General features: G+C 45.9%; 1 protein-coding gene across 3 annotated transcripts in view; it reads left to right on the top strand.

The window, feature by feature from the left end:
- Positions 1 to 2,768: 2,768 nt before the first annotated feature.
- Phf20 (PHD finger protein 20) overlaps positions 2,769 to 21,350 on the top strand; it is a 101,283-nt gene continuing 82,701 nt past the window's right edge. For 2 of the 3 annotated variants that reach the window (XM_060382961.1, XM_021656685.2), the window contains exon 1: positions 2,781 to 2,919. The gene's annotated coding sequence lies outside the window, so the exon portion shown is untranslated. Of the gene's footprint in view, positions 2,920 to 21,350 lie in introns of all 3 variants that reach the window. The other variant, XM_021656684.2, reaches the window with a different exon arrangement.

Here is a 21,350-nt window from a genome sequence, read left to right as displayed (position 1 = left end):
CAGCTCACAAACAGCTGTAACTTCATTCCCAAGGGACCCAGTGCCCTCTTCTGCCTCTGCAGGCATTATGCATGCTTGTGGTACAGATATCCACATACACACAAACAAAAATGTCAGTGAATTATTTTGTAGTATCTTTTCTAAGCTGGGTGTGGTGATGCACATCTTTGCATACCTTTGATTCCAGCACTCAGAGGCAGAGGCAGTTGGATCTCTGAGTTCCAGGACAACAGAACTACATAGAGAAATCTTGTCCCGAAAAACCTAAATAAATAAATAAATAAATAATGACTTAGTTGTGTTGGATCCTTGGCATCACAGGATGGACAGAACTTGTATTCTGATTTACACACACTAAATTAAAATAAACAAATAAATGTGGTAAGTGATAGGGTCTCTATGTAGCCTTAGCTGGCCTGGAACACACTATGTTGAACTGTCTGGCCTCAAACCCATAGAAATCTACCTGCCTCTGCCTCTAGAGTATTGATATTAAAGGCCTGTGTCACCACACCCAGCCAATTAAAGAAAATTAAAAAAAAAAGAAAATGACAGAAAAGCTCAGGGCATGGCTGCTCATGAATGCAATCCCAGCAACTAGAAGGCCAAAGGAGGACAAGCATTTGAGTTTGAGGGAATCCTGGGCTACAGAGGGAGTCCAGGATAGCCAAGGTTACACAGAGAAACCCTGTCTGGAATAACCAAAAACAAAACAAAACAAAACAAAACCAAACCAAAGAAAGAAAGAAAGAGCTAGGCCAGGGTAGTGTTGTGTGAAGCCTGCAGTAAAGAACTCCTCAGAACAAAAACAAAATGTCTCCAGAGCCAGGTTCATGAAAACAGTGTGTGTGGAATGTTTGGAATGTGGCAATTCTCAGAGCTGGTTTCTTTTGGTCTGTATCAGACCTAGCATCCTGATAAGCAGATAAAAACGTCTGAATTGTGGGCTGGAGAGATGGCTCAGAGGTTGAGAGCACTGGCTGCTCTTCCAGAGGTCCTGACTTCAATTCCTAGCAACTGTGTGGTGGCTCACAACCATCTTTAATGAGATCCGGCACCCTCTTCTGGTATGTAGCTATATGTGCAGACAGAATACTGTATACATAATAAATAAATAGTTTAAAAAAACCCTTTGAATTGTATAGTTACAATACCCTATTTTTCACCCACAGAATGCCACCAGATAATAGCCAAGCCCTACAGTTGAGGTTACTCCATCTTAAGGAAACTACTTAAATGTTTCTACTAATGGTTTTTGTTTGTTTGTTTGGTTTTTGTTTTGACTTTTTGGAGACAAGGTTCTCTACATAGGCTGTCCTTGAATTTACTAGGTAGAGCACGCTGATCTTGAACTCAGAGATCTGCTTGTCCTGCTGGGATTAGGGGCACCACTACATCTGCCCTCTACTAATGTATTTTTTGTTTGCTGTTTTTCTAAACAGGGTTTCTCTGTGTAGCCCTGGCTGTCCTGGACTTGTTTTATAGACCAGGCTGGCCTTGAACTCTCAGAGATCCACTTGCCTCTGCCTCCCAGAGAGTACTAATGTATTTTTTTTTTTTTTTAAATGCTTTGGTTTATAGCATTCTTTGTTCCGTTACTATGAAACTACTTCCATGAAGTACGGTCATTCACATCTGTGTTTTTCCAGGGTGTGATCACTCACACTTTGATTCCATAAAGGATCTCTTAATCCCTTTGGTTTGAGAGCTGTATTTCTGCGTGGACGACCTTTAATCTCAGTATGCTAGGGAGAGATGGGGATAGTGACTTCAAGACTAACCTTGTCTACGTATCGCGTTCCAGAGTAGCCAAGACTACTTACTGAGGCTGTTTCAAACAAGACCCACAAGGCCAGGTGCGTAGCGGCACAGCCTTTAATCCCAGCACTGAGGAGGCAGAGGCAGGCTGATATTTGTGATCTACAGACGGAGATCAAGGACAGCCAGGGCTGCACAGAGAAACTCTGTCTCAAAAACAAAACAAAAACAACCTCCAAACCCTCAACACGCTCCACCCCCGCCGACGGCAGAGAGTGTGGTTAGGTAAGCAATAAGCAGAGAAAGCAGATGAATAGATTGATTGACGGGTTAAGTAGTGTAGAGACGTGATGACATTAGACTTATAATTTAAGAAGCGCAAGTTTGGTTGCTTCCAGTGTCAAATCAAGTCATGATCGTCCCTGTAAATAGCAATTTTAGCACCTCTCGTTGGCACTTGCTAAGTCCCACTGGGAAAACCTCTCTTTTGTTGGTGGCTGCATCTCGGACCTTGGTCCCTGGAGACAAAATACGGTTTTGTTTTGTTTTGTTTTTTTCTTTTTTTCCTCAGCAGCCGTTGGACTTCTTTTTCAAGGGACTAGAGCAAAAAAGAGGTGAGAAGGCTCAGGGAGGACAGAGCACACAGCACAGACGGGGTGTGAGAAAGACGGGTGACATAATCGAGCTTGAAGAGTTCGCTCTTTCTCTGGAGAGGGGGACAAGCCGTTTCGAAAAGCCCTCGCGTGTGAAGAACGGACTGGAAGACGGGAAGCGATGAGCAAGACCGCGGTGTGCGCGGAGAGTGGTGGCGGGGCGCCGAGGGGAATCGGTGACTTGCGGGCGCGCCCGGGAGGCGAACTAAGCCGCCCTACGGGCAGCGCGCACACCCGGGCTTCCAGTGACCTCAGCGGTCGCGGGTGAGTGCGGACTCGGCGTTCCCGCGGCAGGGCGGTGGGCGTGGCCTGCTCGCGCTGTCGTCCGGGCGACCGGGCGGGGCGGGGCCCGGGGCGGGGCCGCCGCGTCACTCGGAGGTGGCGATGGTGCGTGTTGGTGGGGGGGCGGGGGATACGCTGGGCGCGTCCCCGGGGTCACGTGGTGCGCAGCGCGCACAGTCCTTCTGTCGGTTGGTCTGGAGCGGCGCAGCAGGAGCGGGGCCGTGAGGTGAGCTCGTGGCGTGGCGCGGCGACGCGAAGCCAGCTGGTTGGGGCCGTGGCGGGGGCAGGCCCCGTGCCGCGCGCGCGCCGTGCGGGCGGGACCGGGGACGGACGCCCGGGCCGCTGCGGGACCCTGGCTCAGTCCCGTTCCCCGTCTGGCCCCCGGATCACCCTGCCCGGGAGGGAGGCCCGGGGACCGCTGCTGAGAGCGTGGCGGGCATAGGAGCGCCGCCCAATCACTGCGGCTACCAGCGGGAGTGACGGCCGCCCCGGCCAATCAGCGTGGCCCGAGGGGGCTGGGCCGCGAGGTGCGGGCCCGGGGCGCGGAGCGGGCCAGTGGGGGTGGGGAAGGGTGCCGGGGCTGCACCCCCAGCGCGGCCCGCGTGATGGGGCGCAGTCTGCACTGTTGCCCCTGCCGCGGGAGCGCGTCCTCGTGTAGTGCCTTTCTCACCCTGCTCTGGGAAGCACACCCTTTCCTTAAGACCCTGTATATGGGAGTGTCCCCTTTCTCTCTAGTTTGGAAAATCTGGGCGTCGCTCCCCTTCTTTAAGCTCTAGTCTTGGGGGATTTTTCTCTCAATTTCTAACCCGTCCCTAAGAACGAATTGAAGACGTACTCCCTATTCTTTGCTCCCCCACAGCGAGGAGACACTCCCATATTCAAACCTAATTAACAGTTCTCCCTTTTCGGTTTTGGGTTCAGTCCGTTGATAGATAGGTTCCTCGGGAGTCAAGTCATTAACCAAAGTTTGGACTACTTTGTTACATCCCCCAGCTCAGAGCAGGGTCCGTTCCAGGCCCCAGGTCTGGTATGCTTTCACAAGTTAGTGAATTGGGGGTCAGTTCTTTTTCTTAGTCCTTGAGTCTTGGGTGCGCACCCCTTTCAAGTTTCCCGTCCAAATCCCCATGCTTGCGGCACAGTTAGCTTCCAATTTCCCCTCTGAGGGGATCGATTCGCTGACTTGTCCTTAAGTCTGTCCTTGGGGTTGCACTTTTTCATTTGTCCTCCAAGCTAACTTGTTTCTTGGGGGAGTCTCTCATTTCCTATCTCCGAGTGTGTTTGCTGGCTGTGTCCCTTCAAGGTTTGAGATGCATCTCTCAGCAGGAAACATATCACCCTGGGGGTGCAGTACGTGCTTCTGGGCACACCTTTCTCCTGAATCCTCCCACTCCTAGATTCAGTCTAACTCGAGCATCCCCCGCCCACTCATTTTTCCACCTTTTCCTTTTTTGTAACTGAAAATAAATATTTATTTCGTCTGTGCCATGACGGCTTGCAGTAAGTTATTCATCTGCGTCCACTTTGTGGGTCCTAGGGATCAAACTCAGGTGGTCATTCCTGGCTGCAAGTGCTGAGCCATCTAGCTAGCCAGTCCTTTTTTGAGACCAGTTCTTCCTTTGTAGCTATCCCTGGAGCTTACTATCCAATCCTGGCTGGCTTTGAAGTTATGGTCCTCCTGCTTTGGTGCCCTGAGTTGCTGAGGTTACAGATACTCCTTCTTATCCCTTCCTCTTTCTCTCTCTCTCTCTCTCTCTCTCCTTCCTTCCTTCCTTCCTTCCTTCCTTCTCTCTCTCTTTCTTTTTCTCTCCTTCTCTCTCTCTTACTTTCTTTCAGCTTTTCTGCCATTCAAGATTTTTGGTCTAACGTTTTGTTCAGTCTTTGGAACCACATTCCTCTTACATGTTCTCTCAGGCACTTTCGTGTGCCTCTTTGGTTTTCCTTCCTCTGTTGGGTGCTTATCTGCAAAACACTTTCTGTCTGTGGCCTCCTTTTATTTTTTTCAGGGCAGTTCTTATAGTGCCCGCCCCCGCTTCTCTTCCCTGGCAGGATCCCCTTCCATGGACATGGCTTTCATTTGTTTGTTGTGAGGCATTCTCTCATGTGGTATTTCAGGTTATCCTGGTACTCAGTAGGTAGCCCAGGTTGGCTTCAAACCCATGGGGATCCTCCTGCCTCAGCTAGGGTTACAGGCAAGAACTACCATGCCTAGCTCACATGGCTTTTTGTGTGTAGTTTATCTTTCTGTAAACAGGAATTCTCTGCTGCTTCACTGTCCAGGTGTTTTTCTGGTCTCTGGTTCCTGTTGGACGGTGTTGCTCAGTGATCATAACACTTCTCCTCTTTCTGCCTCTGTTGGAGGTGGTGACCACAAGGCCAGGGCTCCCTGACTTGTTCTGGAGTTAAAATGGAAAAGAATCTCCTTGTAATTTTTGGTTATTCTTGGAACTCCGATCCTCTGCTGTGTTACTTTCTGTAAGTTTCTGGTGAAGCCTTCAACGGTTTTTGTAGGTCTGATCCCAGCAATTGAGGCAGGAGGGTTATTGCAAATTTGAGGGCTGCCTGGTCCACATAATGAGTTCTAGGCCAGCTAGGGATACATAGCAAGGCCCTGTTTCAAACCAGCACTCTGCTTAGGTAGTTGTGTTCCTCCCCACACATCCTGCTTCTCCTGCTTTTCCTTTTTCCCTTTTCTTTATTTTTTTCTTTCTCCTCTCTCTCTCTTTCTGAGACAGGGTTTCTCTCTATAGCCCTGGCTGTCCTGAAACTTGACCTGTAGACCAGGCTGGCCTCAAACTCACAGAGATCTGCCTGCCTCTGCCTCCTGAGTGCTGGGATTACAGGTGTGTGCCACCACCATCATAGTCACCACCAGCCCCTCCACTTTCACCGCCATCACCACCAGCACTGCCTGGCCTGGCAACTCTTTTTTTTTTTTTTTAATCCTTCCTGTTCTGGGTGAGGGTTTTAAGAGATCTTTTCTAGTAATGTATGTCTTCTAGCCCATAAGTTACCTTCCATTAATTCTCTTTATCAAGAAGTCACTTGGCTGAGGGATGCAACTCAGTGATGAAGTAATTGCCCAGCATGTGTAGGGTTCCTGGGTTTGATCCTCAGCATGAAAAAGAGTTGCAGCTGGGTGGTGGTGCCGCAGGCCTTCAATCCCAGCACTCAGGAGGCAAAGGCAGGCCAGCCTGGTCTACAGAGGAACTTCCAGGACAGTCAGGGCTCCACAGAGAAACCCTCTCTCAAAAAACCAGCAAAAACCCCTAAACAAACAAGCAAGCCAACAGTTAGGTCTACAAGCACCTAGGTTATCTCGTCTCTTAGGAGCCTACCTCCCTAGGTTCTCCATCCTAAAATTTCTCCTTCCTTCTTCAGATTTTTGCAGGGGTGTCTCAGCCTTGAGCCCTTGATTCATTTCTCCACAGCTGGAGTTGCAAATGCTTAGGGGATAGTGACTCCTGATTTTTCTTCCTTTTGGGAAGTCCTTGAATGTGCAGCTTCGGGAGGCATGAGGCAGCGGGGAAGGAGTTTGGATCTGGGAAGCTGTAGTGGTGGGACAGGGCAGGAATACAGCATTTCAAGACCAAGTCCTGCCAGGCACCTGCTTCTTAGGGATGCTGGGGGATTTAATGGTACCCCTGGGAGCCTGTATGAGTTAATGGGGCTTGTGGGGAGGTGCTCCAAACACAGTGTGAAAACTGGAATAAAATTGTCCATTATTGTGTTTTTGGAACAGTTAAGCTGCTTCTCACTTTTTGTTCACCAGAGTCTTAGAACTTAGTTGTGTTATTTCAGAAAGGGAAATAAATCCTGTGTTCATTATTAGTAAGTACTACATTTCTTAAAAAAAAAAAAAAAAAGGTCTGTCTGAGTAGTACCTAATAAAATATGGTCTGTGAAGTGAATAGGTACTTTGTCTCTTTATTGGCCGTTTCTGCTTCATCTCTATAGTGTTGTAAGTACTCTCTTGAAGAGCCCTACCCTTTTGCTTCTCATCCTGGAATGTGCATTCACATTTCTGGCCTGTCTTGTTAAAATGCTCACTCTGATTGGGTAGGTGGAAGATGAGGTTTGAGTTTCCGGGTGGTGTTACAATTAAGGAACTACACACTGGGTAGCTAGATTTTTATATACAGTTGAACAGTGCTCAGTGAAAACAGAAAACTAATTGTTAACCAAATGCTGGACTATTGTTTTCTGTTTTCCCTTTGTTCAGACCCCCCTCTTTCCCTACACTCCCCCCTCCTCTGGTTTTCAAGACAGGGTTTCTCTGTACCTTTTGCTGACCTGGAACTCATGCTGTAAACCAGGTTGGCTTCAGGGATCTTTGCCTTTGGAATGATGGGATTAAAGGCATGTTGCTACCATTCTGGCCAGACAAACAAAAGTTGTACAAATCCATTTTTCTCAGACGGATCTTCAGTTATCTCTGTAGCCCAGGCTAGGTTTGAAGGTAAACCTCTTGTGCTTCCCTTAAGCACTCAACCCTGGGATTACAGATTTATACCACCACGGGATCCCCTGGAACTGAATTACAGCTAGCTGTGAGTCACTTTGTGGGTGCTGGGAATTGAACTGGGGTCCTCTGAAAGAGCAGCCAGTACTCTTAACCCATGAGCCATTTCTCCAGCCTCACTCCCTCCCCTTACCTTATGTTCTGGTACTAAGGACAGTTTCCACTGTTTCTGGCTAGCATTTCTTTATTTATTTATTTAGATTTATTTCTTTATTATTTATACAGCTTTCTGCCTGCATGCCAGAAGATGGCACTAGATCTCAGTATAGATGGTTATGAGCCACGATGTGCTTGCTGGGAATTGAACTCAGGACCTTAGGAAGAACAGCCAGTGTTCTTAACCTCTGAGCCATCTTTCCAGCCCATAGCCTTTAGTTTTTTTAACCATCTACAAAATTTACTGGTTTATCTGTACACTGTACACATTTAATTGCTTAAATATATGTTGCTTAAATGTGAATTTTTTTTTTTTTGTCCTGGGGTACTGAGGTTCGAGCCAGCGTTTTGTACAGTAAAGACAAGCGCTCCTGAGCCACTGTACCCCAAGCTCTGATAGATAAATTTGACCTAGTCATTCTAGTAAGAACTGCATAGCCAGCTTGTTCCTGACTGTGAGAAGAGAGGCAAGACACCCCATCAAGCCACCAGCACTGCTAGAGTTCTTTTTGGTTTTCTGGTTCTTCAGATGGACCTGAGAAAGGACAGGTACTTGTCTTGAACGGAAGCTGCTGGTTCATCTGCAAAGGCTTCCGAAGGCAGTCCTGGTGAGCTGGTGTCAGTCGTTGATGAGGTCTGTAATACTCTCTCGTGTTCTAGGGGATATTCTTTCCTTTATATATATGGATATATGTTTCTGAAGGTCATTTTTTATTCTTTATGTACAAAGACTATCACGATCAGTTTCACTGGGTAGACAGCCTTGAATAATCCATTCAAGTTCTCTTAGTCCAACTTAATGAAGCCTATGATCTTCTCTGACTGCCGGAAACACTGATGGCACACGTTCAGCGTGGCTGTTAGAGCAGACCTGGCAGGAGGGAGAACCCTGGCTGAGCTGCGGGTGACCCATCTTGACAGCCAAGGAGGAAAACGGCTCATATATATATATATATATATATATTTAATTTTATTTTTTATTTATTTTTTATTATTAATTACACTTTATTCACTTTGTATCCCCCCATAAGCTCCTTTATATTTTTTAAGCTAGGTTCTCTTATGTAGCCTAGACTGGCCTTGAACTCCTGATCCCTCTGCCTCTACCTCCCAAGTGCTGGGTTCTATGCATGTGCTACTTAAGCTGAGCTCTCAGTGGGTTTTTCCATTCTGAATCTCTTAAATCGTTTGTATCTGTTTCCCTGTTAGCTTTCATGGCAGTTTTCCAATGTGATCCTATTCCCAGCTCTGATCAGGACGAACCTGAATGACTAGACTGTTTTCTGCCCCTGATCTTCCCTCAGCCCCTCCCCTCCTCACACGAATGTCAGATTATCTTCAATGACAGATTTGATCTGGATCTGGCAGCTGTCCCAGCTCTTACGCGCATGTGTAACCTCAGGCAAATCACTTTATGCTCTTAGGGCCTCCTTCTCCCCAGCCGAACTCTGAGCAGTTGATTATTTCAAGGCCCAACCCTCATGGAATCTGTAGGGACCTTGTTTAGAAACCCAGTTGATTTCAAGAGAGCCTAGTCTGATTTCCTTCACATGCTTCAGTGGGCAGACTGCCAGTGGTTTCCTTGTCCAAGTCACTTTTGCTGGCACTGCCTCCTTTCTAGCCAAACAGCCAACTTGTCTTCGCACCCAGTGTCAACATTCTTCTGCCTTTATGTACTCTGTCAGCTGTGGGCTGTATTTCATTCAGAACTACTGGAAGTTCTCAGAGAAGTCTGACTTGAGTTCTGCATCCAGTGTTAGTTGCCTCTATATCACTAAGAGGGAAGCTGTTTTTTAGGCTGTATTTTGCATATAACTATTTACTTGTAAATGTTTTTAGACAGTGTATATTTTAAGTGTTTTTCCTCCACCCCCGGCCTTTTATTATTAGTAGTATTTGTGTGTGTATGTGAGATGTGGGCAGTTTTGGAAGTCAAGGTTCTTACACTTAGCCACCACCCCACCTTTTTTTTGAGACAAGGTTTCTCTGTGTATCAATCCACCCTCCCCCACCCCACCCTCAGCCCAGTCCACCCCCAGCCCCTGCTGAGGGGTGTACCACCACTCCCAGCTTTCATGTATTCATTTGTTTATTTTGAGACAGGCTTTTTAAATAAAGATTTTATTTGTTTATTTTTGTGTATATGAATGCTCTATCTGCATGTGGGGAAAGTTAAGGGTATAGATGGCTGTGAGCCACCAAATGGTTGCTGGGAATTGAACTCAGGACCTCTGAAGAGCAGACAGTGCTCTTAACCTCTGAGCCATCCCTCCAGCTCCCCTACCCCCCAACACAAAGTTTTACTATGTAGACAAGGACCAGGCTGACCTCAGACTCAGAGATCTGCCTCATCTTACTTGTTCATTCCCTCTCCTCTGCCCCAATTGGTTTTGAAACAGCGGCTCTCTATGTAGCTCTGGTTGGCCTGGAACTTGCTATATAAGACCAAGTTGGCCTGGAACTCAAGGAGATCTGCCTGTCTCCACCTCTTGAGTGCTGTGACAAAAGACATGAGAATCTAGCTCCAGCTCCACCTTTTAAAAACAAATTTATTTTTTTCTTTATTTTTTTTTCCACTTTATTCTTTATTTTTCCATCTTAATTAAAAAACAGCTTTTGTTTGGCCTTCATGTATGTGTGCTTCATGCGTGCAGTGCCCTGTGAGGCCAGAAGAGGGCATTGGATTCCCTGGAACTGGAGTTAACAGATAGTTGTGAGCTGTCATGTGGGTGCAGGATTGAACCTGGGTTCTTTGGAAGAACAGCCAGTGCATTAACTGCTGAGCTGTAGCTCCAGCTCCTTCCATCTTATGAGACAGGGTTTCTCATTGAACCCAGCTCTCTCCATTTTGGTTGGATTTGTAGGCCAGAGAGCCCCTGGGATCCACCTGTCTTTCCTGCTGTGCTGGGGTTGGGTTATAGGTGAGAACTGCCAAACTGGGCTTTTAAATGGGTATTAGGGTCTAACCTCAGGTCTTTCTGCCTGTACAGCAAGCATTTTTATCTACTGAACAGTCTCCCCAGTCCCCTTCTTTTCCTTTTGAGGCAGGATCTCCCTGTGCAGATCAGGTTGGCCCTGTTTACCTCCTGAGTGCTGGGATTGCAGGCATGTACCATCATGCATGGGTCCCTCCCTCCTCCCTGACCCCACATTTCCCCCCCTTTTAATTAGCAAGACAGGTAGCATTTTAAAGATGAAAGGCAATTTGCAGCCAGATGGAGTGGAGTATTAAAGCTTAGAATTCCAGCGCTTGGGCAGTGGAACACAGGTGAACTAAGAGTTCAGAGTTCTTCCTTGGCTCCTTAGTGAGGTCAGCCTAGGTTAGGGGAGACTGTCTCAAACAACATAAAAAGCAGTTTGCTTAGCTTTAAAACTTGGGGGTCAGTGGGCAGACTTAAATCCCAGTATTTGGGAGGCAGAGGCCTGTGGATCTCTGAGTTCAAGCCCAGCCTGGTCTACCGAGTGAGTTCCAGGCCAGCCAAAGCTACACAGAGAAACCCTGTCTTGAAAAACCAAAACCCAAAAACAAACAAAAGACGTGGAGTGAGTGAAATATAATGCTTTTAGCTGCCTTACTCTACAATTTCTTAATCTGTATGAATCAGCTATTTGGTAATTTCTTCCTAGATTTTATGTATGCATGTGTGTATTTTGAGACAGGCTCTCACTGTCTAGCTTTGGCTGGCCTGGATCAAGCTGTCCTCTAACTTAGAGAGATCTATCAGTCCCTGCCTCCTAAGTGCTGGGAGCACAGCCCATTTTCCTGAATTTTAATGGTGCTTAAGACTGTATGTGTAAACTTTGAAAACATATCCTAAGTGAAGACACCATTTAAAAACTGGACTGGAGAGAGGGCTCAGCAGTCAAGAGCACTGGCTGCTCTTCCTGAGGTCTTGAGTTCAATTCCCAGCACCCACATGGTAGCTCACAGCCATCTATAGTGGGATCTGATGTTCTCTCCTGTCATGAAAGATATGTATGCAAATAGAGTACTCATACACATAAAATACATAAATCTCAAAAAAAAGTTACAGTTGGGCAGTGGTGGCTCATGCCTTTAATCCCAGCACTTGGGAGGCACAGGCAGGTGGATCTCTGAGATCAAGGCCAGCCTGGTCTACAGAGTGAGTTCCAGGACAGCCAGAGCTACACAGAGAAGCAAACAAACAAAAAGGTTAAAAAAAAGAAAAAGAAAAACAACAAAAAACTACCCAGAGCGGACACATGTGTAATCCCATTGCCCCAAATAGAGAGGTAGAGTGTGGGACTGTCCAACTTTCTGACATTGCAATATGACATAGTCATCTGTAGGTGTGTTGTTGGGCCATATTCATAGCAGCTGGCCTGTGGACTACACAGGTTGGATGTGTCTGATAGAGTTTGAGTCTAGCCTGGTCTATACATCAAGACTCTGCCTCTAAAAGAAGAGAAAACAGGGCCTGGTAAGGTTGCTCAGCAGGTAAGAGTGAGATTGAGGCCAGTCTATGGCAGCTTGGAAAACAGAACCAAAGTAAACGCATAAATAAATAATAACATTTTAAATTAAAAAAACAACATTTCAGTGAGAGAGTACTTGCATAGAATGAGACATCCCAGGGCTTAAGCCCCAGGATCACACACACACACACACACACACACACACACACACACACACGTTCCCCATATTACTTCCCAAGAGAGTGTGGTCAATCAGATCACCTGTATCTTTGAGTACTGGTTTCCAGACCGATCAGCAACAGTTACCAGGACATTCCCAAGCAACTCATTTAGGGCTAGCTGGGAGGTGGCGCCACATGCCTTTGATTTTAGGGTCTGGGGACATCCACCTGTCTCTCTGTCTTCAAGTGTGGGGACTAGTGGGATGTGCCACCATGTTCAGGCCTCTCCTTTTTTTAAATTAAAAAAAATTTGTTTTTGTTTGTTTTCAAAACAGGGTTTTTCTGTGTAACCCTGGCTGTCCTGGAACTCACTCTGTAGACCAGGCTGGCCTTGAACTCAGAGATTTGCCTGCCTCTGTTTCCCAAGTGCTGGGGTTAAAGATGTGCATTAGCACTGCCCTGTTTGTTTTTTTATTTTATGTGTACGGTTGTGTTACCTGCATGTATGTCTCTGCACCATGTGCATGCAGTGCCCAGGGAGGCCAGAAGAGAGTGGTGGATCCCCTGGAACTGGAGTTATAGGAAGCTGTGAGTAGCCATGTCGGTGCTCAGACTTGAACTCGTGTCCTCTGAAAGACTACTGGCTGCTATCTCTCCAGCCATTTCTTTTTTTCTTATTAAGATGAATTTTGCTGTGTAACTCTGGTTGCTGTGTAGTCGTCTTGCCTCAGCCTTCAAAGTACTGGGGTTGCAGGTATGTAGCTCTTAGTCTCTATTTTGATAGGTCACGAGCTTAGAGAAAGGGAGAGGTGCTGCCTTTGGGCGGCTTTCTCAGAAACCGCCCCTGTTGGTAACAGTGAGGTAACCTAATCAAAGCCTTTAGGTGGAATAATGTTAACAGCTTTGTTGGATCATTGCCTGGGTCTCTCCAGTTGGACCTTGGCTATTTGGCCAAGTAATGGAACTAGTGAGTTTTCAGAAATCTTGTAAAAATTTGAGTCTAGTATTAGTCACCAAGTGAAAAAAGATAGTTGTGGAAAGGGAGGTGATGCTTGAGTCAGTGGTCTTTGGGGTAGACAGCAGAGGTGCTGTTTGGGGAAGTTAAAATGGAACCTTTATTTCCTGGAGGAGCAATCAGGCCAGTTCTAGGTATCTTAGGTGAGGGCATTTTGACCTCTGTCCTAGTAGAAGCCCGTGAGGTCTTAAGTCTCTTTCCTCTAAGAAAAAGGTCTAGATTCTTACTAAAACAAATCAGATTATGGGAAATACTTTGGTATGTTAAATACAGTGACATGAATGTATTAAATTTTGAAAAAAAAAAGTTCTAGATCTTTAATCCCACCACACCTTTAATCCTAGCACTCAGGAGGCAGGAACATCTCTGAGTTTGAAGCTAGTTGCATGCCAGCCAGGGCTGTATACTGAGACCCTGTCTTTTTGTTGTTGTTTTGTTTTTTGTTTTCTGAATTTTTTTTTTTTTTTTTTTGGCACAGGGTTTCTCTCTGTGGCCTTGGCTATCCTGGACTTTGTAGGCAACACTGTCTTAAAAATGAGAGAGAGAGAGAAAATATATCTATAACTAGCTGGATTGACTTGCTTTTCTTGCTTCTGTAGGTACACAGATACTGAAATACCTAGGTTTAAGTTTGGGTATTTAATTCCTGATGCCCCTCCCAGGAGCTGGGGTTACAGACATCTGCCACCATACCTGACCCTTCATTTTCAGAAAACAGCAGTATATCCTGAAGACCGTTTTTGAGGGGTTTGATTTTTGTTTTTTTGAGACAGGACCTTACTAGTCCAAGCTAGTTTCAGATTTGCTGTAGCCGAGGATGACATTAAACTCCTAATCCTGCCTCTACCTCCTAAGTGGTTGGATCATTGGCATATACTACCAAGCTCTGCCATTAGGCCTTTTTAATTTTTAATGGAAAATTTTGAATCGTTACATTTATTTGTGTATGTGGAAGGGCACTCATGACATAGCTTGGGTGTGGAGGGTCAGATAGCATTCTTTCTTTTTGCCATGTGGGTCTCTGGGTTGGACCTGGGTCCTGGACAAGCAGCCAGTACCCTTAACTGCTGAGTCATCTTTCCGGCCCCTAAGGCCTGATATTTTTAGATACACTATTGTATGTAGCCTAGGTATGCCGCCTTACTTTTTTTCCTGCTGCTGCTTTTGGGTCCAGAGGAGCTCAAAGGCTTAAACAAACAAATATGTACACACACATAGCGTCAACACCGTTAGACACATGTATAGTGTGTTTTGATCATATCCGCCCTGCCTCTACCCCTACATATTCCCCTCCTGGTTTCATCTTTTTTTTTTTTTTTTTTGAACTAACTCACAATAAGTTCCACCCTTATTTGCATGGGTATATGACCATCCATGGTAGCATGGGCACACCCCTAGAGAAAAGTGACTTTCCCTCTTCTAGTAGCCATGAACTGCCCACAACCCCTCAGCTAAGGATAGGAATTCCTGAGTCCCCTGTCTGAGCTAGGGTTCTGCTGGCTTCACCGTGTGCATACAGGTCTCCTGCAAGTAACCAGAGCTGCTGTGGCTTCATGTGTGCAACAGCCGTGTCCTGTCCAGAGGACAGCAGTGCTCATCAGCCCTCCCCCTCTGGCTCTTATTCTTTCTGCCCCTTCTTCCGAGATGTTCCGTGAGGGGAGGGGAGGTTGCTAAAGATGACCCATGTAGGGCTAAGCACTCACTGGCACTGACTCTCCACGCTTTGATCAGTTCTGAGTCCCTGAGTTAAACGATGCTCAGAAAAACTTGAGAACAGTGCAGATCTGTGGGTATAAACATCTAGGAGCTGAACAAGAAATAGTAGGTTCCCCAGGGCCTATAACCACCCCTGCAATGGGTTTTTACCTGTTTTCCAATATTAAAAGGCCTCGTGTATAAAAGCAATATAGATATAGTTTCTTGAAGCCTGCTTCTCAAGATCTCAGCTCTTCTGCCTAACCAGGAGCCATAGCTAAGTTTTGGCCTTTTCCTCCCTTGTAGGAGGTTGGTCACTGTTGCCTGTTTCTCTACATTGTTGGGAATAAAATATTTGTTTAGGATTTTGTATGTGTCAAACTTAACAGATGTTCACTATTTCCTGGAATTACTAGTTAAGGAAGGTCAGGGATAAAAGTTAATATTTAAAGCATAAGAGAATTAGTTGTCTATTAAATAACATATTTTTAATATTCTATAAATACCAAAAAGGCTGTTTTTCAGGAAACACCTAGTTTAGCTGTATTTTCCTAGATTTTCAGAAGGAACACACAGGTTATGGTTGCTTATGCCCATAATCCCAATACTTCGGAGGCTGAGGCAGGAGGATTGCTTTTAGAGCTAATCTGGGCTACAGAATGAAACTGTCTTAATAAAAGGAAGGGGGGGTTATACAAAACTCACTCCAAATCCATTGGCACACGCCTATAATCCCAGCATTTGGGAGGCCAGAGGCAGGTGACCTTGAACCCATATATGTCTGTGAGTTCAGGGCCAGCCAGGACCACATAGTGAGCCCTGTCTGGAAAGAACAAAACTCCCCCCCAAACAAATAAACAAACAAACAAAACAAAACCCAAGCCTCACTCCAGACCAATAGTCTATAGAGCCTCTAGACAATGTGAGGGCTTGGAAGCCCCTAGGGTCTGAGAGAAGGACTTAAAATTTTTGTCAGACTCCAGGGACAAAATAATGGCCTGTCTGCAGGTGCTATACTCCTTAGGTTTTGCCATCCTCCCTGCATCCCCAAGGGGTATTAATAGTTCATTTTCTAGCTTTTTGGGGTTTTAGCACAACGAAGTCCAGTTTCCTAGTGAGAAATCTAAGGCCACTGCTTGTGAGATGCTGGGGTGCCCATCCAGAGTTCCTCACCTTCTGGGAGAGTTCCCCTAAAGCCAGGACCAAGCCGTGCCTGAGCAGCTCACACTTCATGGGAGGATACAGAGCTGATACCCTGTTGGAGGTACTGTTGGCTGTGCCCAGGCCACGTGGGGGAAGCAGTTTTTCTGCAAAGGTCTTAGAGGTTGGCACCACAAGCAGTGGGTTGGTTTGGCTAAGGACAGTAAGAGCAACAGCGCCGATGGCGTGTTGTGCGCCAGGCTCTCGGAAACGCCTGTGTGAAGGTGTGCAGTAGGTGCCGTTACTCCATGTTATAGGGGAGGAGTCTGAGGCTCAGGGACTAAGTGACTTGCTGAACATTTTGTGATCCCAACTTGGGCCACCCTACCACAGTCTTGGCTCATAATTGCTTAGACAGACTTCCCTGTTACTTCCCTGTTACTCCATGTTTGGCTTGGCAGTGCAGTTTTTGTAGTTTTGTTTGTTTGTTTTTAAAAATGATTTATTTATTATTTATTTATACAACATTTTACTTGCATGTGTGCCTGCACGCCAGAACAGGGCACCAGATCTCATTATAGATGGTTGTGAGCCAACATGTGTTTGCTGGAGATTGAACTTGGGACCTTTGGAAGAACAGCCAGCCAATACTCTTAACCTCTGAGCCATCTCTCCAGCCCTGTTTGTTTCTTAAGACAGGGTCTCTCTGTGTAGCCTTGGCTGTCCTGGAACTCACTCTGTGGACCAGGCTGGCTTCAGACTCAGATCTGCCATCTTTGCCTCCTGGGTGCTGGCATTAAAGACATGCGCCACCGCTACCACCCAGATAGCAGTGGAGTTAACTGGAGTCAGACTACCTAAGTTCAGTTCCTTGTTCTCCTGTGGCCCAGAATGGCCTGCAGATACTGTCCCTGTGTACACAAAGCTGGCCTTGAAGCTCCAGCCTCCACCTTCCAAGCTGTGGGGTTATGGCTGTGTCGCACCATGCCCTCCCTGCTTGTGTGTGTGCGTGTTTGTGCGTGTGTTTCTGTAGAGGCTGCGGGTTTACTAGTGGCTGTCTTCCTTTCTCTCTCTATCTTCTTTTTTCATTCATTCATTTATTTCCCAAGACAGGGTTTCTCTGTGTAGCCTTGGCTGTCCTGGACTCACTTTGTAAACCAGGCTGGCCTCAAACTCCCAGAGATCCACCTGCTTCTGCTCCAAGTGCTGGGATTACAGGTGTGTGCCACCATGCTTGGTTTTTCTAATTTTATTTTATTATTTTTATGTTTATTTATTTTCCCAAACAGAAAATCGGTACTTAGGTGTCAGTTACTGAGGCAATATTGATTTGGGTCAGGAGGGCGTGCCTGGAGGCTTGCTCTTCTGGTGAGAGTTTGGTCCTGAGGTTAGAGGGAGGGCTTGGGTTAGGATGGAGCCCAGCTGGGAGGGCCTGCTCCAAACTTGTGCTTGGTGATGCATGTGTGTAATCGCAGCCCTCAGGAGGTAGAGGCAAAGTAGCAGCCCAGTGGTGGCGGCACATGCACTCAGGAGGCAGAGGCAGCCAGATCTCTGTGACTTTGAGTTCCCAGCCAGCCTGGTCTACAGAGCAAGTTCCAGGACCGCCAGGACTGTTACACAGAAACACCCACCCACCCACCCACACTCCAAAAAAAAAAAAAAAAAAAAAAAGAAAGAAAGAAAGCAGTGTTTCACTGTGTAGCTCAGGTTACCTCAAACTTGGAGCAACCCTCTTGTGTCAGGGTATACACTTACTTTATTATTGTGTGTGTGTGTGTGTGTGGTGAATGGGGTGGTTTGGGGTGGGCTCTGTGTGTGCGTGTGCGTGTTTGCGCGCACACTATGATACCTGTGTGGTGATCAGAAGACAACTTTTGTAGTTCCAGTTGTTTCCTTCCATCTTTAGGTAGATTCTAAGAATAGAATTCAGGCTGTCAGGCTTGCGTTATCCATCAAGTGTCTTTACCCATTGGGCTAACACAAAGTATTTTAGAAATCATTTTAAAACTCTTTGGCCAGGGCTGGAGAGATAGTCCAGTGGGTAAGGGCACTTATTACTTTTGCAGAGGGCTTGGTCATGTTATAGCAACAATTTCAGAGGGCTCATAATCATTGGTAAATCTAGATCCAGGGTATCTCATCCCTCTGTGGGCACTGCATATATGTTATGGTACACACACACATACAGGCAAAATACTCATATATGTAAAAGAAAAAGCTTATATAAAAAACGCTCACAACTTACATAAACAACATTCTTGGGGGCTGGAGAGATGGTTCAGTGGTTTGGCTGCTCTTGCAGAGGTTTGGGTTCAACTCCCAGTGCCCACATGGCAGATCACAACTATCTGAAATTCCAGCTCCAGGGGAGATCTGACACCCTCTTCTAGCTTCCGTAGGCACTTTTTTTTGGTTTCTGCAGGGACCAGGTATGCACATGGTGCACAGACATACATGCAGGCAAAATACCCATGCATATGGAACAGATTTTTGTAAATAGTTCATTTAATCTTTTTAGTTTTATGTGCATTAGGGTAAAGGTGTCAGATCCACTACAGATAGTTGTGAGCTGCCATGTGGGTGCTAGGAATTGAACCTGGGTCCTTTGGAAGAGCAGACGGCACTCTTAACCACTGAGCCATCTCTCCAGCCCCACAGATTTTTAAAAAACCTTCACAAAACCAAACCAAATTCTCCTTTTCTTGTCTTTGTCTTTCCTGTTGTCTGTTCTCTAGCTTGTCCAGTCTTGCTTGAAACCTCTTGTTGGGATTAATTCCAGATGTGTTTGCAGCACAGACTTGCTGTGTAGTGGAGGATGTTCTTGAACCTCTGTCTCCACCCCTAGGCTTGCTTCACAGAGGCTGGCATTTATTCTATCTTTGTAAGGCTCTGGGAATTGCATTCATGGCCCCTGCATGCTAAAGCTGCACCCTATGCCTGAGCCATGTCCCCAGTCACGTGCTAGACATTTTAATAGACTTTAGGACCCTCACAGAACCCAAGATAGAGGACATTATGCCCGTATGCTAACAGGAAGAAAGGACTGAAGAGGTAGCACAATTTCTGCGCAGGAGTTGTGCCGGCTTTAATCCCAGCTCTTGGGAGGCAGAGGAAGGCAGTTCACAAAGTGAGTTCCAGGCCAGCCAGGGCTGCACAGTAAGACTCTGCCTAAGAAAAAGCTGAGCAACTATGGGATCAGCTCCTTACTGTGAGTGTCCTAGAATGTCCTTAGTTTTCCTTTGTTCCTTATCTTTAAAAGGAAGCTTCTCTGTTGTGGAGACTCCCACATCTCAACTTCTGATCTCCCCACAGATACCAGAGCGCACAGGCCCTCACATGTGCATATGCACAAAATAAATAAAAATTAATAAAACGGTTCAAATGAAATAATGTTCTGCTGTTCCTGAATGTGAGCATTATTTCTAGATTTCTCTAGAATGGAATGTGAGAGGCTTTTGGTTTCTGGTCACAAATGATTTCTTTGTAGTTAGGCTGTAGTCTTCAGATGGAAATGACAAGAGTCCAAGATTCTAACAGCTTCACAGCATGAGATTTAAAGGATGGCCAGGCTAGAGCTGGAGCCCCGGGCAGTGTTCTACTTTCCTTACCGGACCAAATTGGCCCTGGTCTTTTATGAAAAGTACTTCTTGTTATAATGATGTGGCAATGCTGATGCCGCAGTTGAAAGGTTCAGTGGTTTTATCCTTCTCTTCTTAGATGTTGCCTCTATCTGAGGGCGTGAAGATAAGCACAGTGTGCTTCTGGGGGTAATCCTGTTACTTTTCATAACGGGGAGTTCTTGTACTTGGATAGTTTTCAGATTCATGTTGATTTTTAGTTATGGGTGTGTGTGTGTGTAGATTTCCATAGAGGCCAGATTCCTTGAAGCCGGAGATACAGACTGCTGTGAGCTGCCCAGTGTAGGTGCTGGGAACTGAACTCAAATCCTCTGGAAGGGCAGAAAGTGCTCTTGGCCATTGAGCCATCTCCCCAGCTCTGCCTTGTGTAATTTTTTTTTTTTTTTTGAGACAAGGTTTCTTTGTGTAACCCTGGCTGTCCTAGACTTGCTTTGTAGACCAGGTTGGCCTCAAATGCACAGAGATCTGCCTGCCTCTGCCCCCCTACTGCTGGGGTTAAAGGGCATGTACCAGCCACTCCCAGGGCCTTGGATAGTCTTATATATGATCTTGTATGAGCTCCCGAGTAGTCACCTTTTCTGCACTGCACTTATGTCTCATTTTAGCATTATGGGAACAAAAAATTTAGTCTTAATTACATCTCCTGGTTTTGAAGGTCTGGTAACACAGTGTAAGTATAAAATTAAAAAAAAAAATTTAAGTGTTTATATGGAGGTCAGAGGAAAGCTTGTGGAAGTTTGTTCTACAGTGTGAGTTTTAGGGACTGAACTCAGGTCTCCAGGCTTAGTAGCAAGTTTACCTACAGAGCCATCTTTGCAGTCCACAAATTAAAGAAATTCTTGAGTTCGGGACAGCCAGAGTTACCTTTGAAAAACAAAGGGGAAAAATTGTATATAGTCCTAGTCGTGATGGCTCAATGCCTGTAATCGCAGCATTGGAGAGACTTGAGGCAGAAGGATTGCTGTGAGTTTTGAGACCAGTTTGGGCTATGTAGTGAGACCTTGTTTCTGAAAGTCTGAAATTGCTGTTTGATTTGTATTTCCTTTAACTTACGGTGCTTATGTGGGCATAAACCACATTTTTACTGGACCTTTGTGTCTCCCCTGCCAGTCACTGTGATCAGCCAGCTCTTGTATTTTGTCCATTTTTAGCAAGCCTTCATTATCTTTCCATCCTTGTTCATATTCAGTCTTTGTTAATAAAGGGAGCTAATGAGCCACAGTTTCTTTCCCCCTTTGAAATTTGCACCAGTGTATAGCATACTCTTGTTGCGTTGACTCGGGCCATTTCCACAGCACTTTGTCAAGAGGATAAACTAGGCTCCCTGGCTCCTGGGCCAGTGGCTTCTTGAGAGAGTTGGAATATAAGGAGTATTTTGAAGTGCTGCCACCATCTTGACAGTAGAATCCTACAGATTGTATTAGGTATTTTTTTCTTGAAATTTCCTGTGTTCGTAGAACACATCATATTGAATATATGTTCTTTTCCTCTTTATAACTAAGGATATTTGAAGATTACCAGGTTTGGAAGAACAGATAAATTAAAATTATTTGTAATTTAAAACTAAATGTAAAAATTGTGTATGTGTGTGTTTTGTTTTGTTTTTGAGACAGTGTAACCTTGGCTGTTCTGGACTTTGTAGAGCAGGCTGGCCTGGAACTCACAGCGATCCGCCCACCTCTGTCTCCCCAGTACTGGATTATAGGCGTGAGCTGCCTGCCTGGCTTATTCTTAGTATTTTTTAAATAATGTTCCGTTGTTTTGGAGACAGGCTCGTACTCTGTGGCCTGGCTGGCCTGGAGCCCTCTGTGGTGTCAGGGCGGCCTTGCACTCGGATCTTCGCTTTTCCAGTGCCAAGGATTGTGCTTGCTGGCGTGCACCACCATGCTTGTCTTT

Source organism: Meriones unguiculatus, chromosome 4 (genome assembly GCF_030254825.1).
Source record: "Meriones unguiculatus strain TT.TT164.6M chromosome 4, Bangor_MerUng_6.1, whole genome shotgun sequence".
Taxonomy (NCBI): domain Eukaryota; kingdom Metazoa; phylum Chordata; class Mammalia; order Rodentia; family Muridae; genus Meriones; species Meriones unguiculatus.
This window is presented reverse-complemented; position numbering and strand designations above follow the sequence as displayed.